The sequence below is a fragment of the Canis lupus genome, chromosome 2 (genome assembly GCF_011100685.1).
Source record: "Canis lupus familiaris isolate Mischka breed German Shepherd chromosome 2, alternate assembly UU_Cfam_GSD_1.0, whole genome shotgun sequence".
In the NCBI taxonomy this organism is placed as follows: Eukaryota; Metazoa; Chordata; class Mammalia; order Carnivora; family Canidae; genus Canis; species Canis lupus.
This window is the reverse complement of record NC_049223.1, coordinates 80,057,238-80,076,845: the sequence shown is the minus strand read 5'-3', so window position 1 is coordinate 80,076,845 and position 19,608 is coordinate 80,057,238. Positions and strand designations below refer to the sequence as shown.

Sequence of the window (19,608 nt, the reverse complement as noted above, 5' to 3'; positions counted from 1 at the left end):
TAAGGCCGCTCTCCGCACGGTAGGCTCCCCCGGCAGACACCCCACGGGCAGGGGGCGGCTGGCTCGGGCCACCCGGTGGCGGGTGCTGGTCCACGGCCACCAGGCCCGGCTGATCCGCCTGCCTGACGAGGCGACTGATGTTTTATGCATGGCGCCTAATTTTGCCCTGGCGGTCCCTGGCTATATTTAACACCATTAATCATTATTGTTGGCTCCCAGGGGGATGGATCCCTGATTAGTGTCAGAAGCACATCACACGAGGGAGAGAGGGGGAAAAAATAAGAGCTCCCCCCTCCGCCCGGTTCTTCCTAACTGGAGCTGGGATGCGTGTTCGCCGCGCCCTCCTCTCCGCCATCTGGGGGGTGCGTGACTCCCACACCTCCAGCCCTGGGCCTGCCCCCCACCGCGGGCCCCCTCAGCGCCCCCTCCTCTTTGCATCAGGGACTGGGCGGCTCAGCCAAGCGAGGACCGCTGCTGCCTCAGTCTGAGTGCAAGGAAGGGCCCCCTGAGCACTTATTAGGCTCCTACTGTAGGCAGATGTCCCCGCCCAGTGCCTTAGAAGACGGGAGACACCAGGGAAGAGAAAGTGAGGACTGAGGACCCTGTCCTGCCATCACTAGTCACCTAGGTGGCGGCAGCCTAAAGGTCAAGGAGAGTCAAACAGAGGTCAGCAGAGGGCGGGGGGAGGGGAGACGCACCCAAGGGACAGGTGCCACCAGAGGACTCCGTGTCTTCTGCTGTAGGAATGTTCAAATCCAGCAGCTTCCCTGGAGAGGGGCTGGCCCTGAGGGGTCCCCAGTTGGGGGGAGGCTTGCAGTGGCCGACTGGGGCTCTCTCACCCTGGTGTGCGCGACGCATGTGACCACCTGCCGTGTGCACAGACCCTGTGCAAAGGTCTCTATCTGTAGAGTATTATTACTACGTGGGTAAAGACCGGAAACGGTTTTGATTTTTCCACTGGTTGCCTTTAACAGGATTTCTTGGAATTCTCCTTTCTTGGACCTTAATGTCTTCAGGCAGTTTTCAGTATTTTCTGGCCCCTTCCCGTTATAGAACATGGTCCAATCTGTATTAGGACCTCAGCTCTTCTATCCCGTCTAAAGCTCTCTACTCAACAACCACCCCCAAGCTTCCCCAGGTCCTCAGGAGGGGCAGAGGGTGGGGGGCTCACTCCTGAGTGGACTGGGCAGGTGGCAGAGGGTGGGGGGCTTCTACTCTGTGCATTCTGGGGGTCCTGCTGCTCTGATGGCACCTCCAGGTTCCTGCTTTTTGATAAAGCTCCCATCTCTGCGTGCATCACCTCTCCATGGCCAACACTCTGTTCTCTGTGAGGCCGACCTTCTGTGCACAATATGTGGGGGGAGAGTCGGTATTTAGGGCTGGTTCTGGTGCCTCCTGGTAAATCCTGGCAGGGGACAAGAGGGGGTAGTCTGACCCCAATTTGGAGCCATAACTTGTCAGTGCCCTATGGACTCTGAGAGTCCTTGACCCTCCTCATCTCTCATTTGGCCGCAGGTGTAATCCCAGGGCAGCCGGAAAAGTCTCATCCACATTGGTTACCTGCAGATTTCTCTTGTTGTCTTCTCAAAACCACCCCATTTGGTTTATGGGATTAGTCCCATCTCAGGTAAGGAAACAGAAGCTCAGAGAGGTGCAGTCCCTTGTCCAAGGCTGCTCAGCAGTGGACAGCAGATGAAATTTGAACCCAGGTCTGGCTGGGGCACCTAGGTGGCTCAGCCTTGGTTTCAGCTCAGGTCATGAACTCAGGGTCGTGAGGTGGAGCCCCGTGTCGGGCTCCATGCTCAGCGTGGAGTGAGCTTGACTCTCTCTCTCTCCCTCTGTCTCTGCCCCTCCCCACCACATGCTCACTCGCTCTCTCTCTCCCTAATAAATAAATCTTTAAAAAATAAAAATGAGACCCTTGCCTGAGAGCCTGGATTACGGAGTCCAGCTCCCTGGACTGGGATCTCAGGTCTGCCGTTTCCTAGCTGTGTGGCCTTGGGCAGAGTGACTTACTTCCTTTGCCCTAGTTTCCTCATCGGTAAAACACAGTTGACAGTGAACAACACCCAGCGTTGTTGGGAGGATTAGATATATTATACCCTAGACTCATTATTCCATTTGCCACCAGGACTGTTGCTGGCATTGTCCACTGACTGCACTGGCCGTTCTAGGTCCCACAGGAGAGGTGGCTTTCAGGCCTCAAAGCCCAGAAAATAGATAGGAAGCAACCAAAACTCACCATAAGTTGTGTTCCCCTCATTGCTTTGGCTGCTAGGAAGCTCAATCAGACGGCTGCCAGTATGTAAGGCCTTCCTGGTCTCATCTTATTTTTTCTACTTTTCTTTTTTTCCTGGAATTTTTTTTTTTAAACGTCATTGTGTCTTACTACCTACTGTATGAAGTTATAGGGCATTTTCCTGGTTGTCACAGACTGATATCGCCATCACAGGGGACGTTGAGGACAATGTAGAGATCCTAGAGACTTGTTCTTGCAGATGGTGCCTAGTCAGGGAAAAGCATATTTGAAAACCAACCACTCTGGTGTGTGAGCAATACTAGAAATTCCCTTTAACCCTTTGAATGCTGAGACAGCAGGACAATGCGCTGATAAGGTCTGCAAAGGGAAGATTACCACGTAGGGCCCTGTGTCAGCTTAAGGTTGTTGCAGAAAAGCCACAGTAGAGGCCTAAGCAAGAGAGAAGTTGATTCACTCCCTCCTTCAGGTAGTGTAGAGGTGGGGTCCACCCTGGCCTGGCATGTGGCCCCATCTTCTCTCCGTTGCTGCTGTGTGTAGCTTCCATTCTCCAAGTTGCTCATGCTCCCAGATGGTTCCTGGAGCTCGCCAGCAGGTCTGCATTTCAGCCAGCAGAGGAGGAAGGATGAAGAAGGGCACCCTTCCTCCCATGAAGGTCACTACCTAGAAGCTGCAGATAGAACCCCCCCCCCCCACCCCACCCCCGGCTCACCAGCTTTAGGGCCATGCCCAGCTTCTAGGGAGGGTTCATCCCTGCCAACCTGGCTTCCTCTGAGCTCCTTTCCTTTGCTGCAAACACTCCAACCACCTCCCAGGGTTCTTAGGAGGATTAAGTAAGAATGTAGTAAAATATAACAGGTGCTCTGCAAATGTAAATTTCCTTCTATTTTTAGGTTTCTCTTCCCTCCTTTACTTGGGAGGAAGAGGGAAGCTTTAGCTACACCAGGAAAGATATAGGAGCAATAAAAAAAAAAAAAAAAAAAAAAGAGCACTCTTTGGGAGACGATGTTGCAACACACACCAGAACTGCTGGGGGAACAGATTCCCTTTGGCTCCTCACTGCCAGGCTGTAAAGTGGAAACCAAAAAAGCACCGCCAAGGTCCCGGGTTGAGCACTAGAGGTTAGATAGGTGTAGACACAGGGTGTGGAGCCAGTGAGCTGGGAAGGGTGGTACGTGCCCTTTGGTTCCCGAACGCGGCTGTGATTGCCTTTCCGATGTGCACACTGCTTGTGCAGGGCGGGCTGGGTGTGCATGTGTGGCTCTATTCCTCCTTGAGATGAGCTTGGGCAATGCCAGGACTGCCTACGATGCAAACTGGCACGGGGTGCAGCACTGTGCAGCCTCTCATTCCCCTGACACCCGCTTCCTGTGGGGGCTGAGCCCCCAGGAGCCCCTCCGGGGCCTTTAGGAGCTGAGCTGGTGAGTGCGGGAGCCCAGCAGGCAGCTGGCTCTGCGCAGGGGAGGCTGCTGGGCGTGCGGCTCTCCAGGGGTCTCTCACCAGGGCGGAGATGAAGTCAGCAGTGGGGCAGCACATCCTGCAGACCCCAGCTGCCGCGGGTCCTGAGCATGCCCAGACTGACTCAGCAGTGGATGGTTTGGTTCCCTGGAGGGTGAAGGGGGAGGAACCAGAAGTGGCCTGGGTGGGCTTTAACTTGATGGGGATGGCTGTGTGTGTGTGTGTGTGTGTGTGCGCAGATCCTGGCACAAGAGATGCTAGAACTTTCCAACCTCCAGGCGCACACAGCCACCATGTGGCTGGCCCAGGATTCAAATCCCAGATGCACTTGGCTTCACACACGGATGGTGTGCTTCTTGACCTTGTCTCCTAAATTCTTCCAGGTGGACCCTTCTGCAGCTGATAAGATGCTCTAGATTTAGCCTACTGGGCACGGAGGTTTAGGTGCCGCTTTTTGGAGTATTAACTCATGCTCTTAGAGTTCGCTCGCTGGTTTCCAAGGTCAAGGCCCTTCTCTGGTTTCACTTTTTGCAAATCTTTCATTCCCAACCTTGCTGAATTTCCAGAATGAGAGAACTGGCACGTCTCCAGCACCCCAGTGGGAGCCCACCAGCCCTGAGGACCGAGGTTGTGGGGGAGGGGGGCGGAGAGGGGGAGGGGAGCCCATTTTGGCCCCTGCCCAGGTGCCTCTCTGCATGGGCCTCTCCAGATTGCAGCCAAGGGGGGCCTTCCCCAGTAGCCATACTGCAGGCCCCACATGCCCACCACCCAGGCTTAGAGCCCAGGTCGGGGGCACCTGTCTCGAAGAAGCACTTGGTTTAGCAGAAAGAACAAACTTCCAACCAGACTGGGTTGAGACCTGCATCTCTCCTGCCTCGCCAGTGGCCCAGGGCAAGTCCTGTTACGGCACCTCTATGGGCAAGGATGGCTGTGGCCACCTGCCGTCGCCCTGCTGGGATAGGTGCTTGGTACAGTAGCCGTTGGCGTAGTGCTGGGCCCCCTGTCTCTCCTGGGGACCGTGTGCTGGCAGCTGAGTGGGCCCATTCGCTGCCAAACTGACCTAGTGCCACGCTGGCATTTCCTGGGCCGTGTCCCAGGAAAGGAGGGGTCTGAAACCAACCTGTGCAGGAGATGCCACACTACACAGGCTCCCCCGGGGTCTTCCATATGCCAAAGAGCCTTGAGTCTCCAAGAGGGACAAGGTGAGGTAGGGAACAAACCTGTTGGAGAATAGGAGCTTCCTCTCATCCCTTCCATAGAACGCCATGTGGTGCATGGCCCGAGAGAACATTCTGGACACCTGGGGCCTGGGCAGGGGTCTAGCAGCGTTCCCTTCTTGCTGGTTGTCTGTGACCTCTCTGAACCTCAGCGTGCTTATACCTGTGAAGGTGAGAGAGGGACCCCCGCTCCTGGGTAGCTGCGATGGTAGGTAGAGCTGTTCGTACAAACACTCCGAGCATACAGTGGGTGCCCAGCAAACAGGAACTATGATTACCAGCAGAAAGGGGGGTGGGAGGCAAGAAGCCGAGGATTTGGCCCCATGGGAGACAAGGCGGGACCTGGAATAATTTAGAGACCGAAATGCTATCAGATCTGAGCAAGGAGAGGACAGAAAGGGGGCAGTTCCTTCTCCAAAGACGCTTTTTGTGTAGCCAAACCCTGGAGTGGATTCACGGTCCAGCTCATCCCCCACCACGACTTTGCTTTAGGGGCACCTGGGTTCTCTCTGGATCTCAAAGAATTAGCTAATTAGGCCGGTTCTGCCTAGAAGGCAGTTTGTCGGTTTGTAATTCTGTGAAATGTGCAGTGGAGCTAAGCCGCCTTAATCAGCCCTGGCTCTGCCTTCCGCCTCGTCCTAAGCGGCACAGACGTGGTGCTGCAGGATGGAGCCCACGGCCCCGCGTCCCTCCACCCTCGTGCCACCTGCGGGGAAGGCGGGGTGCCCACAGAGCTCACCGACAGGTGGGGGAGCCCCGGCGAACGTGTGTGGTTAGGATAGGCAGCCCCGGGGGGTCTGCAGGGGCAAGGGGACGCTCTGATCCTGGGAGGCAGGACTGGACAGCCTCTTGGTGGGGGTGTGGGCTCTCAGGGGAAGATTAACAGTTTACCTGGGAGGTACCGAGCACAGGAAAGGACATTAAACCAGCAAAAAGGGGCAGAGAGAGAGAGAGAGAGAGAGGGAGAGAGAGAGAGGAGGGGAGGGAGGGAGGGAGGGAGATCGAGATCTGAAAGGCCCATCGAGTTTTCTTGAAGCTCTAGTTTCAAGATTTGTTAGTCTGAGTCGTGCCCTAATTTCTACCAGGACGATTGAATCTCGTGTGATTGCCTTGCACTCATTCCTCACACGCTTTTCACGTGCCAAAACTAGGTTAGCTTTAAAAAAAAAAATCTTCTATTTTTGTTCCCCAGGTAAAGCAAGTTCACATCATCCTACCGTTTGTCTGGTCAAGACCCTTCTCTGGCTTCACTTTTTGCAAATCTTTCATTCCCAACCTTGCGGCCATCCCCTCCCCACCGGGACGCACATGCCTGTTGCCTGTCCTGCGATACGTGTGCATCCATATAAAATATGTAGGCTTTTGTGTTAACTTATGCCACCGGTCTCGTGCTACCGAGGAGCTCGGTTTATCTTCGTTAATCGTTTCAACCCAACGCTCTTGCAAAGTTATGTCTGTGGCCTGGATGTCCAGGGACAGGCCAGCTCTCCATGGATGCGTCCGGGTCTCCGTCTCCCCTTGAGTGGAACCCACATTGGTGGCATCTCCAGTTCTTGCTCCACAAACAAGGCTTCGGGGAATGTCCTCGTAAAGCCCCATCGGAGGCCTGGAGGGGGATGTTTCTCTGGGGGTGCAGACCAAGGAGTGGGGAAGCCCAGGCACCAGGTCGCAGCAGTGGTCCTGCTGGGTTCGCTCCCACAACTGGGGCCGAGAGGTACCCCACCCTGCCTCCCTGTATCCTCCCCTGCCCCTGTCGGTAATTTTTTTTTTTTTCCCCTGTCGGTAATTTTTAGTGTCGCTAAGCTGGTGCATATAGAACACCTCCTTGCTCTACTACGTGTGGTGCGGACCCAGGTGTGGTGGACACCTCTGCATGCTTGCGGGCTGTTTGGATTACCGGCCCCTGAACTGGCCAGTCTTACACTTTGCCCATTCCTCCATTTGTTGGTCTTTTTTTCTCTTGTTGGTTTGTAGGATTTCCTTACTTGTCACTGTTCGACGTTGCTGGGTTCTTCTGGTGTAGTGATATGTATCTGTTAAATGCGTCTGTGCTTTCACGGAACAGGAATCGATCACTTTTATGTTGTTACATCTCTCGCTCCTGTTTTTTTTTTTTTTTTTCCTGCAGTTGGCCTTAGAAATTGTGTGTATGTGTGTGTGCGTTTTAAAAGCCCTTCCCGATGCCAAGGCCAAAAAGACTCTCCTATGACTTCTCCCTTAGCTTTATAGTGGCACTTTTTAAATTTAGGACTTTGATCCGTCTGGATCCTGTCCTGTGTTCTCCATCTGGCGAGCAGGCCAGTATAAATCAGTCCCACCCCCTGCCCCCAACCACCACATTTTATCCTTTTTCCTCCGGTTTAGGGACCACCTTTATCAGGCTTCACCTTGGCACACAAAGGAGGTTCCCATGTCTGATCTCTCTTAGCTGTCCTGCTGTTCATCTGTTTTTATATGAGCATTATAGCTGTTTTTATTGCCCTACGTCTGGGAGAGTCCTTCCTTTCTCGGAGGCTGGATGGAGCCTTTGTTCTTCTCTTCAGGATGGAGCGATTTTCTTTGTCCAGATTATTTTAGAATTGCTTGATCGAATTCTGGCTGTAATTTTTACTGACATTGCATTAAAATTTCTGGATTAATTTGGGGAGTTAACATCTTAACAATGTTCACATGACATTTAGAATTCCTTTATTATTATTTTTTTCCTTTTTGGTCATTTGATAACTTAAAACTTTTCCTCATCCAATTCCTGGGCATTTGGGTCGATTCTAAAACAGGATATATCTTTTAATTGATGACACGAGTGGTGTCTCTCTTTGGTTATTGCCAGTATAGAAGGATGCTGTTCATTGTTCTGAACATGTTTCCACTCTGGTTGACATTTTTTCTGTCGATGCTGACATTATTATCTTAAATGTGAACAGTGTTAGTTTTTTCTCTCTTCTTCCGATTATTTTATGTTTTATTTATTCTTGTCCGACTGCGTGGGCCAGCACTTTTAGTGCCATATTGAATAGTATATTAGCAATGACGGCAGGCTCTTTGCCTTATTCCCAATATAAAGAGGAACAGGGCTAAGATTTTCACCTAAGGAAGGATTTGCTGTAGGTTTTATGATGTAGCATTGATCCAGTTGAGGAAATTCTCTTCAATTCCTTGTTGAGTTTTTAAAAATGGATGTTAAATTTGATCAAAGACGTTTTATCAGTCTATTGTTAAAATTCTTGCACTTCTGTGCTAAACACTACTGTCTAAAAGTGATTATAAAGTTTCTATGTGCCAGTGTTATAGGTGCCTTATAGGCATTAACTCAATCCTTGCAAAAGCTCTGAATGAGGCAGTATTTTTTTATCCCTTCCTTGGACGAGACAAAGGAAGACGTAGAGAGGCTAATTAACTTGCCCAGAGTCACACAGCTAATCAGGCCCTATTGTAGCATTTGTAGGGCCAGGGAAAGAGTATAAAAGAATAGTCCTATATCAATTCTAAATATATAGACAATGGAATATTACTAAACCATAAAAAAGAATGAAATCTTGCCCCTTGCAGCAACATGGATGGATCCAGAGAGTATAATGCTAAGTGAAATAAGTCTGAGAAAGACAAATTATCATATGATTTCACTCAATGTGGAATTTAAGAAACAAAGCAAATGAACAAAGAAAAAAAAGAGCCAAACAAATAGTCTTAACTATGGGGGACAAACTGGTGGTTACCAGAGGAGAGGTGGGTGGGAGGGATGTTAAATAGGTGATGAGGATTAAGAGTACATTTATGATGAGGACTGAGAAACGTGTAGAACTGTCAAGTCACTACATTTTACACCTGAAACTAACATAACGCTGTATGTTAGCTATACTTCAATAAAAAAATTGAAAAACTCTTCTAAAACAAGCAAAAAATCCCCTACCCATTTATACCTTAAATTTCATTTCGATTTAAAAATAAAGTTATAAAACAAGTTAACAAACTGTTAAATAAAATATATTCTATCCTCCAGTCTCAGAAATCTACCTTGATAAAGATCAAATCTACAAGATACCAAGATCACCGAATTTAATTATTACCACACATTTCATTATTCTGTTAATAAGCCAGAAGTTTTGGGATGAGTAATGAAGTCATACATAATTCATAAATTACATATTTATTCCACAAAACTGACTTATCTGGCCTCCGATTCAGTGAAATAACTAAATTTTGTTGTAATCAAGGCTTTCCCATAATTTGTGTTCTATTGATAGCAGTGAGATAAGAGATGAAAAAAATAAAACATAATTACGTACGAAGTATACAAAATTAAACTTTTATGAACTATAAATTAAATGTAAAAAGAAAATAAGAAGAATTTCTTAAGCTTTCCAAAGTTTTTCATCTAAAATTCAAAATGGTCTGTAAACATTACAAGGCAAAGTATGCATCAATAAAAATTTTAAATGCAAAATTATTTGAAGACTGAACGTGCCTGTCCTTTGAAGACATGATTCTAGCATTCACTGTCCATGTAGTCGCCAATGTAAATAATTGCCTCTAGACCCAGGTCCATATAAATGTTAAAGGTCATGTGAATTGTTCAATGTTCAGATGTCCCCGAGCTGCCACCCGAGGCGGCTGGGAATGCGGTTCCAGTCCGGCTAATTCACAGGTGCCTCTACTCCCGCAAATGGGAGCCTGCGGGAAGCGAGGAAATAAATGCTCCTTCCTTCTGCGAGAGTCTGTTGCAGGGGAGCTGGGAGGGAGGTTTGAGACAGTGGTTCCTCTTTCCTCTTTGCAAAGTACCTCTGCTGCCCCGTGCCTCCTGCAGCTCAGCGCGGGGTCCTCTGAGTCCCCAGCCTTTGCACTCCGGTGGCCTCTTGTGTCTGTGATGTTAAGTAGGAGTTTCCGCATGTGCTTCGTCTCTGGGACCCGAATGGCCTTAGTCATGAGAGTGGATGTTGGCTCGTGTGGCCGAATGGCCGAGGATGTGTGTGTGTGTGTGTGTGTGCGCGCGCGCACCCACGTGTGTGGCACATAGTCATCGGGTGTGGAGTCCAGGGCCCTGGGCAGGGTTCAAGGGAGTTACGCAGCTAGTAGCAAGCAGTGGAGGGGTTGGTAAGCTGTGCCACCTGACTGACCCGGCTGTCGGTCTACTGGGTTTCTTTAACTCGACTCTTACCCTGGTTCGCTGACCCTTTATGTCGGGGCTTTATCACTTCTGTTCATAAGTGGATGCGCTTATGGGTTCCCTTGCTCACAGTATCCTTAGTCACTGTGGAATTCAGGTTATACTCAGTTCATAAAAAGAGATCGTGCTTTCCTTTTCTCCTCTGTTCTGTAACGGAGGGATAATCCACTTGGCAGAGCTCACCTCTGTGCTTTCCTCCGTGCTCACCTCGGTGCTCTCTTCTGTGCTCACCTCCGTGCTCACTTCCGTGCTCTCCTCCATGCTCACTTCGATGCTCTCCTCCGTGCTCACCTCTGTGCTCTCCTCTGTGCTCACTTCGGTGCTCTCCTCCATGCTCACCTCTGCTCTCCTCCATGCTCACTTCCGTGCTCTCCTCTGTGCTCACCTCGGTGCCCTCCTCCATGCTCATCTCTGTGCTCTCCTCTGTGCTCACTTTGGTGCTCTCCTCCGTGCCCTCCCCCGTGCTCACCTCTGTGCTCTCCTCCGTGCTCACTTCCGTGCTCTCCTCTGTGCTCACCTCGGTGCTCTCCTCCGTGCTCTCCTCCATGCTCACCTCCGTGCTCACCTCTGTGCTCACTTCCATGCTTTCCTCCACGCTCACCTCGGTGCTCTCCTCTGTGCTCACCTCGGTGCTCTCCTCCATGCTCACCTCCGTGCTCTCCTCCATGCTCACCTCCGTGCTCACCTCTGTGCTCACTTCCATGCTTTCCTCCATGCTCACCTTGGTGCTCTCCTCTGTGCTCACCTCTGTGCTCTCCTCCGTGCTCTCCTCCGTGCTCACCTCTGTGCTCACTTTGATGCTCTCCGTGATCACCTCTGTGCCCTTGTCTGTGCTCACCTCGGTGCTCTCCTCTGTGCTCACCTCGGTGCTCTCCTCCATGCTCACTTTGATGATCTCCGTGCTCACCTCTGTGCCCTCCTCTGTGCTCACCTCGGTGCTCTCCTCTGTGCTCTCCTCCGTGCTCACCTCCGTGCTCTCCTCCATGCTCACTTCCGTGCTCACCTCCATGCTCTCCTCCGTGCTCACCTCCGTGCTCACTTCTATGCTCTCCTCCATGCTCACCTCCGTGCTCACTTCTATGCTCTCCTCCGTGCTCACCTCCGTGCTCACTTCCATGCTCTCCTCCCTGGTCACCTCCGTGCGCTCTCCTCCGTGCTCACCTCCATGCTCACTTCCGTGCTCTCCTCTGTGCTCACCTCAGTGCTCTCCTTTGTGCTCACCTCGGTGCTCTCCTCCATGCTCACCTCCGTGCTCACCTCTGTGCTCACTTCCATGCTTTCCTCCATGCTCACCTCGGTGCTCTCCTCTGTGCTCACCTCTGTGCTCTCCTCCGTGCTCACCTCTGTGCTCATGTGCGCTGATGGCCCTTTGAGGAAGTATCTTTGATTACCATTTCGATTTATTTAATAGATTGGTCTGCTCAAATTTTTTGTTTCTTCTTTTACCTATGTTGGGATTTTCTATTTTTCTGGGAGCTTCTGTTGGTTTTCAAATTTGCGACCTGCCCAGGGCAACGTGGGACACAAGTGTGGTCCCCTGGCCTCCCCTGTGAGTGGTGCTCCAGAGTTGCCCTGAGGGCTGTGGTTTCCCCAAGAGTCCTGGCCACTGCCAGCTCCTGGTGGCATCTCCTGGTTTTCGGCATTGATGTCAGTGTCCTTCTGTGGCCTCCTCAGGACGGGGCCGGGGAAAGGGTGGCTCTTATGGGCTTGGGAGCCATGGCTCAGCAGCCAGGGTTAGTTCTCGATCTTGTCAGGACTGTGTTCACTTATTATGCCACGTGGGGCCTCCAGGTGGCTGGAAGCAGATGGAAAGAGTCCACACTGCATCGAGACCCTGCAGGAAAGCATCCTTCAGATGCTGAGCGATGCCCGTCAGCGATGACGTCTGCTGAGGGTGTGAGCAGGGGGCGGTGTATGCTGCCTCCGTGTTCCCAAATTAAGTCATTCGGCCCAGTTGAAGGTCCCTGTGATTTTAGAGATAGACTAGAAGTTCAAGGCAAGGATTTTAAAGCCAACAAGACTTGTGTTTGAATTCCAGCAGTCTGCCATTGGGCAATTTTTCTGGACGCCCATTTTCTTACTACAAATTGGAAAGTTGGATATAATCCTTACGTCATAGGGTATGTGTAAGCCTCGGTGAAACGATTCCCACAGCACAAGAACTCTGTGTCAGTTAGGATTCTAACCTACCTGAAGCGGCTCAAACAAAACAAGGAGATGGATTGGCTCAAAGAACTGAAAACCCCAGTGGGGGTCTGGCTTCAGGAGCAGTTTGATCCAAAAGTTCATTTCGTTGCCCCATTTCTCTGGGCCATTCTTGGCTTTGCCTTCTCCACGGGCCCACTTTACCCTCAGGGGGTAGCTGTGTCACACTCAGGACCGTGGGAGTTTCAGATGTGACATGCTCAGGCTAACATGGGCGGAGGCCTCTGGGAGAAGAGGAAAAAAGGTTCTTTCCCAGAGGCCCTGAGTTGACGTCTCCTCATCATTGGCTTAGATCGGGTCGCATGTTCCTCCCTGAACCAGTGGTCAGCGGTTCGGGACACAGCCCTGAGCTGAGGGTTAAGTAGAGGGCAGCCCCAAGGCCAGATGCAGGTGCTGTTGACCAAGTAGGGTGATGCATACACAACAGAGAGGCCACCGTGGCGCCCTGATGACGGTGGCCACCTCCCAACTGGCCTTTCCGCTTCTGCCCGTGTCTCCCACCCAACCTGAAGCCAACCGCCAGCGTGGTTCTTCTTCTAACGTGCCAGGGGGACGACCCCTCTCATCCTGCTCAGAAGCCTTAGTGGCAACGTCTTCCTTTAGGATTTCCCGACAAGGCCTTCGATGCTCTGCACCCCGTGCTCCCCACTAAAAAGCACCCCACACGTCTGGGTCACTCCTGTCCAACCATGCTGTGTACACCTCGGGGTCTTTACGCCCGTCTTTGCCAGACATCTGTAGGCCTTGTGCCCTCACCACCTGTTCGCATCTTGGTCACACGGCACCTCCTCAGAGGGGCCTTTTCTGATCAGCCTGTTTATAATAGGAATTTCTTCCCACATATCTACCCTTGTCCCTTGCTTTCTTTTTCATTATAGTGAGTGTTTTATAAAACGAGTGTTTTCTACCTCCTCTAATGCATAGGCACCCTCCAGTGACAGCTCCGTGGTCTTCCAGTTCACTGCTCTGTCTGAAGAGCCCAGCACCATGCCTGGCACACAGTAGGTGCTCAATAAATTATCTGTCAAAGATTGTAGCTCTAACCCTGCCACCTCCTCTTACCAGCCCATGAGCACGCCTCTCTCTCTCGCCGGTCTTGTCCTAGGGCAGAGGGGAGGGAGGAGGCCCAGGGACCAGATGGCACGTGCCCTGATGATCTGTGACATGCGGCCTGGACATCCGTGTGTCCCCTCTGGTCCTTGGGGGCACCTGGTTGAAGGCAATGCTCGCCCCCTCCCTTCCCTCTCACTCTAGGCTGCCAGGATCTTATTAGCCCTGTTTACACGGCCAGGATGTCGAGCGATTAATTTTTAATGGCTTGGTTTATTGCATGTTTGAATGGTTTATTGAGTAATTCCCACATTTAAGTGATTAATTCCCCAGAGTTCAGAACGACTGGTTAGTTTTACATTAATCAGGGTTTCTGAATGCCAAGAGACAATCAATCAATCCTCCCTGCCAGGGAGAGTAATGTTAAAATACCTCAAGGTACAATGGAGTTAAGAAAAGGAGTAATTAAAACCCTGTCTTCCCCTCATGCAAATTTGATGTCTCTCTCTGTCTCTGTCTCTCTCTCCTCCACCTCCCCTCCCCCTCCTCAGGGAAGGCGCTCCCTGAGCTCCCTGAACCCAGCTGCTCTTCGGGAGGAGCAAGTCTACCCTGAGCTTAGACTTCCTATGATGAGGTTCAGCCCACCTGCCTCCAGAGGTGGGATCTACTCAGCTCCCTGCTCCCCAGGAAGGGGTCTCGGGAGCTGATGAGGCCTGTTGCAGGGCCCCTGGCTTGTGTTCCCCGGGGAAGCTGAGAGCCTCATGATAACACATCTGGTCTCACCTGGTAGCCCAGCAGGTGGGATCTCCCTCCAGGAGGCAAGGGGAGGATGTTTGGGATGGGATGCCCCGTGGCCTGGTCAGCCACGAACAGGAAAGAAACGCGAGCTGCTTTTGCGTCTGTATGGGTTCCCTACGGCGGCTGTGACAAATGACTGCAAACTTAGTGCTTAAAATGAGGCAGATTTAGTACCTTATGGTTCTGGAGGTCTGAAGCACAAAGGGAGTCTCACGGGCTCCAATCAGGGTGTTGGCAGGGCTACGCGCTGCGCTCTTCTCGGATGCCCTCGAGAAGGATCCACCTCCCTGCCGTCCCAGCTTCTACAGGCCACCTGCGCTCCTGGGCTCGCGGCCCTGTCTCCTGCCCCGGAGCCAGCAGTATCGCTACCTCTTCAGATCATTCTCTGACTCTGGCCTTCTTCCTCTCTCCTCTGCATTTCAAGGATCCTTATGATTCCCTTGGGCTCCCCTGGATAATCCCAGATATGTTCCCTATTCCAAGATCAGATGTTCAGCAGCCTGAATTCCACCTGGAACCTTAATTCCCCTTTGCCACATAACCTAGCCTGTTCGCAGGTTTGGGGATCGGGACACGGACATCTTTGTACTGTGCCGATCACAGCATCGAGAGGCTGAGAACCATGTGACGGTCGGGTTAGACGCACGGACTCTGGAGCCAGAGACTTTGGGTTCATATCCTAGTTGAGTGCTCAACAGCTGTGGGGACTTGGTAAGTTTCCTACCTGTGCCTCAGTTTCCTTACCTAAACACCGGAGGCCAATGATGGTGTGTAGCCCACAGGGTGGCTGTGCTCATGAGATGGGGAGTGAGATGCTCGTGTAGCGTGGGGATCGTGGGACCTACGCTCAGGGGAGGTGAGCAGAGGTCAAGTGGTAATATCCAAACACGGAGTGAGGTTCCCTATGTCACGAGGGCTCCTAGGGTCCAGCGAGAATGCAGGTAAAGGTGCCGAGGTCCTTACAAAATGCTTGCAACCAAACATAAAGCATTTTGTAAGGGTCCCTGGGGGAGCCAGGGTGCCCGTGTGTGCACTTGCCGTGCAGACCCAGGGGGAGCGAAGACCCCTGGTAGACAATTAGCAGTGAGAGGCTCCACCAACTAATGGGAGCTGAAGCAGCATCATTTCACGCCACTTCCTTTAAGTGGTATTGCTCGTCCTTTCAGCATCCGTGAAAGGTAATTGTTCTCATTTGAGAATGAAGGGTTAGAGAACTAGTTAACCCAAGCCCCCTGGTTAGCCATGGCAGTAGTTACCCTGGGCTCTGGAAGCCATGGGCCTGGATATGAATCCTGATAGCCCTGTGGACTGGGTGTCTTAAAGCCAATGCCCTCACCTCTATAGACCATAATCCCTGCCTCCGTACACCGGAGATGGTCCTAGGCCCTTGTCATTGGCTTGTTGTGCCGTTTAAATGAGATGATACATGGGAAGTGCCTTGCCTGGAGCCTGGCCTGGCCTGGCCTGGGGTAAGCCCCAGCAGGTGTTCTGGGTCCTGCTCATCCCCTGGAGGAATGAGGTCCCACATGGAAGTTGTCTGATGCTAGAAGCTTTCTGGAGTAAAGGCTTGATTTGGATCTTCAAGGTCAGAGAAGTGTCGAGAAAGGGAATATCGGGTGGAGAAGAGATGTGGAACGGACAGATTTCTCAAGAAGCAACTACTACACTGCGGCTCTCGCTTTAAGTGCATGGAGAGGGGAGGAGGGGGGAGGAGAGGGGAGGCCGGCCAGCGGCCAGAGCCTGCTGCCTTCCCAGGTCAAGCAGAGTTCACACTCCCTTTTGTTCACAGTGGAGCTGGTGCAGGGTTTGGGGCAGGAAGTCACCAGAGGCTGACAGAAAGAAACTAATGTTTAAGGCACATGGGAATGGAGTCCCTATGGAACCATCACGCTGCCAGCAAGCCCATGTGATTGATTGATCGATTGATTTATAAACTTCCTTTATTCACGAGAGACACAGGGAGAGAGGCAGAGACACAGGCAGAGGGAGAAGCAGGCTCCCTGTGGGGAGCCCGATGCGGGACTCGATTCCAGGACCCCGGGGTCACGCCCTGAGCCAAAGGCAGATGCTCCACCACTGAGCCACCCGGGTGCCCCGAGCCCATGTGTTTTAAAAACCGTATCCATTCAACACAAATTGATTTAACAAAAACAGGCCAGTTATGTGGTGGGACCATGGATGTGAAAGATAAAAACTTGTCCTCCTTGGAGCCTAGATTTTGGTGACAGTCGGAAGACAGACAACAGGCTAGAAGACACGTGGCGTCCCCGTGTATTGGGATAAGTGCTATGGAACTAGTAGAGGTCGCCGCTCTGACAGTGGCTGGGAGCCGAGCGAGTGGCCAGGGAAGCCTTCTTCTGCGGCAACCCCTGAGCTCAGCCCGTCACGACGGGAAGCAGCCGTTTCCAGAAGAGTCGGAACAGGTGTTCCAGACAGAAGGCAAAGGGAATGCAAGGCTCCCGGGGAGGACGGCGTAGGCTGTGGCCCAGGGAAGGAAAGAACAGAACAAGGTCAGTGAGGCCGGAGGCCCATGCGCCGAGGGAGACGGTCCGATATGATGTTGGAAACGCAGGCAAAATTTTCATAATACAGGATCTAGACTTAACTGTGGTTTGTTCTGATTTCATTCAACTTTTTCTCCACTGGATTATTCTCATCAGCACACAAAACCTTAGCATATTATTTCTCATCTCTTAAAAAAAAAAAGAAGCCCAAGCCCCCTGGGGCCCCATATCTCTCCACATCTATTGTTGTATTTCTTTGCTTCTTTTCATAGCAGAACTCATCAGGATCGTCTATACGCACCGTCTCCGATTTCTGTCCTCCCATCCTTTCTTTTCCTGAAAGCTATTAATTTTAAGAACTGTTCATACTTAGAGAAGGTGCGAGAATGGTTCAATGCACTCTCAAAAGCGCGTCACCTCCCTACGGTAGCCGGTATCTTCTGACCACATCTGCTTTGAGGATTCTTCTATAGACACGTGCTGGGTTATTTCCCCGTCTGCTTGGAGGTAAATTGTATGACGTTTTACTTGAAATACCATTTCATGCATCCCTTTAGTATCCAGGCTATTCTCCTTTGAAAGCACAATTTAGTGATCGAGCGCAGGAAATTAGATGTTGAGGATACAACCCATGTTCAAATATCACCGATAGTTCCCCGAATATTCTTTTTAAGAATTCACTCAAAAGATTTGCATGCAAATAAGATCACCCTTTGCTATGTTTGATTCTACACGTGACCAAGATATAATCTGGTTCTGTTGTTCCCCCAAAATTCCCCTATGCTGCTACGTCATCAACCCTTCCTACCACCTCCAGCCTCTGGCGACCACCGGTCAGTTCTCTGTTGTTTATAGTTTTTGCCTTTTTCCAGAATGTCCTAGAAATGCAAACATACAGCCATAGGCACTTCGCAGGCTGATTTCGGAAGTCACCATACTGTTGTACAAACTATGGATCCACAGTTTGTGGCTTTTTACTACTGAGTGGTGCGCCGTTGGATGGATATACCACAGTTTATCCATTCCCCGGTTGGAGAATCTTTAGGGTTGGTTCCAGTCGTGGGTGATTTACGTTGTGGGGTAAAGGCTTTCGTGTGAACATTAACTTTTTATTTCTCTTAAGAGTCATGTTGCTGGGTTGACTGGTAGGTGGATGTTTAACTTTATAAGAAACCAAGCTGTTTTCCTGATTGAAACTTTTATGTTCCTATCAGTGGTATATGAGAGTTTCAGTTTTTTCACATCCTTGCCAGTGATTGGTATTCTTCTTTTAAAAAAAATTTTTTTTAGCCTTTCTAATATGTAGTAGTATGTCATTGTGGTTTTACTTGGCATTTCCTTAATGACTAATGATGTTTAACATCGTCTCATGTGCTTATTTGTCATCTATATAGCTTCTGTGGTGAAGCATCCAAATTTTTGTCCATTTTTTAATTTAATTTAATTTTATTTTTATTTATTTTTTTTTGTTTTTTTTGTCCATTTTTTTAAATGTTCATTTTTTTTATTATTGATTTGTGATCGTCCTTTATATATTCTGGATATAAGTCCTATATCAGAAATGTGATTTACAGGGATGCCTGGATGGCTCAGTGGTTGAGCATCTGCCTTCAGCTCAGGGGGTGATCCTGGAGTCCTGGGATCGAGTCCCACGTCGGGCTCCCTGTATGGTGCCTGCTTCTCCCTCTGCCTGTGTCTCTGCCTCTCTCTCTCATTAATAAATAAATAAAATATTTTTTTAAAAAAAGAGATGTGATTTACAGATATTTTCTACCAGTCCTGTGGCTAATGTTTTTCATTCCCATAGTAGTGTCTTTTAAAGAGCAGAATTTTTAATCTTGACAAAATTCTTTTAAAATAAATTCTTTTAGGGTAGCCCCGGTGGCTCAGTGGTTTAGCGCTGCCTTCAGCCGAGGGTGTGATCCTGGAGACCCGGGATCGAGTCCCACGTCAGGCTCCCTGCATGGAGCCTGTTTCTCCCTCTGGCTGTATCTCTCTCTCTCTCTCTCTCTGTCTGTCTCTAATAAATAAATACAATTTTTTTAAAAAAGATTAAAAATAAATAAATAAATAAATTCTTTTAAAATCTTTCCTTTTATGGATTGGGGTGTTGTATCTAAGAACACCTAGATGTTCTTGATGAGGTCACATGACTTTCTCTTACAGTGTCTCCTATAAGCCTTCCAGTTTGGGGGTTTTGTTCTCTTGCTTCTTTTTTGTTTTGTTTTGTTTTGCTTTTTTATTTTTATTTGTTTTAGATTTTATTTATTTATTCATGAGAGACACAGAGAGAGAGAGAGAGAGAGAGAGAGGCAGAGACACAGGCAGAGGGAGAAGCAGGCCCCATGCAGGGACCCTGATGTGGGACTCGATCCTGGGATTCCAGGATCACGCCATGGGCCGAAGGCAGGCACTAAACTGCTGAGCCGCCCAGAAATCCCGTTTTGCTTTTTTAAGTAGGCTCCATGCCCGGCATGGAACCCAACATGGGGCTTGATCTCACATCCCTGAGATCAAGACCTGAGTGGAGATCAAGAGTCAGATGCTTAACCACCTGCACCACCCAGGCACCCCCAGTTTGGGGTTTTATAATTACAATTTGTTGCATGATCTACTTTGAATTAATTTTTTGTGTAACAAGTGAGGAATGGAGCAAGGTTGTTTTGGTTTCCGCGGAGAGGTTTAATTTGATTCCAGCACTGTTCATTGAAAAGACGACTTTTCATTACTACAATGTCCTACGTGGCCCCTTTGTCAGAACCCTGGCCATACTTGTCAGAGACTGCTCCCTCACCCTGTTCTTTCCCACTCGTCTGTGTGGCCACCCATACACCAATATCATAGCATCTTGATGACTGTGGATTTATAGTGGGTCTTGAAATTAGATAGTGTGAGTCTTCCAACTTTGTTCTTTTTCGAAATGTTTTTTTTTCGGCCATTCTCATTCCTTTGTCT

At 50.2% G+C, this 19,608-nt stretch overlaps 1 protein-coding gene across 4 annotated transcripts in view; it reads left to right on the top strand.

Annotated features, from left to right (window-relative positions):
• ACTL8 (actin like 8) overlaps nt 1-19,608 on the top strand; it is a 64,425-nt gene that overhangs the window by 32,299 nt on the left and 12,518 nt on the right. The window contains exon 1 of one of the 4 annotated variants that reach the window (XM_038529654.1): nt 3,577-3,678. The exons of 2 other annotated variants lie outside the window; for them this stretch is intronic. The gene's annotated coding sequence lies outside the window, so the exon portion shown is untranslated. One more of the 4 variants, XM_038529653.1, reaches the window with a different exon arrangement.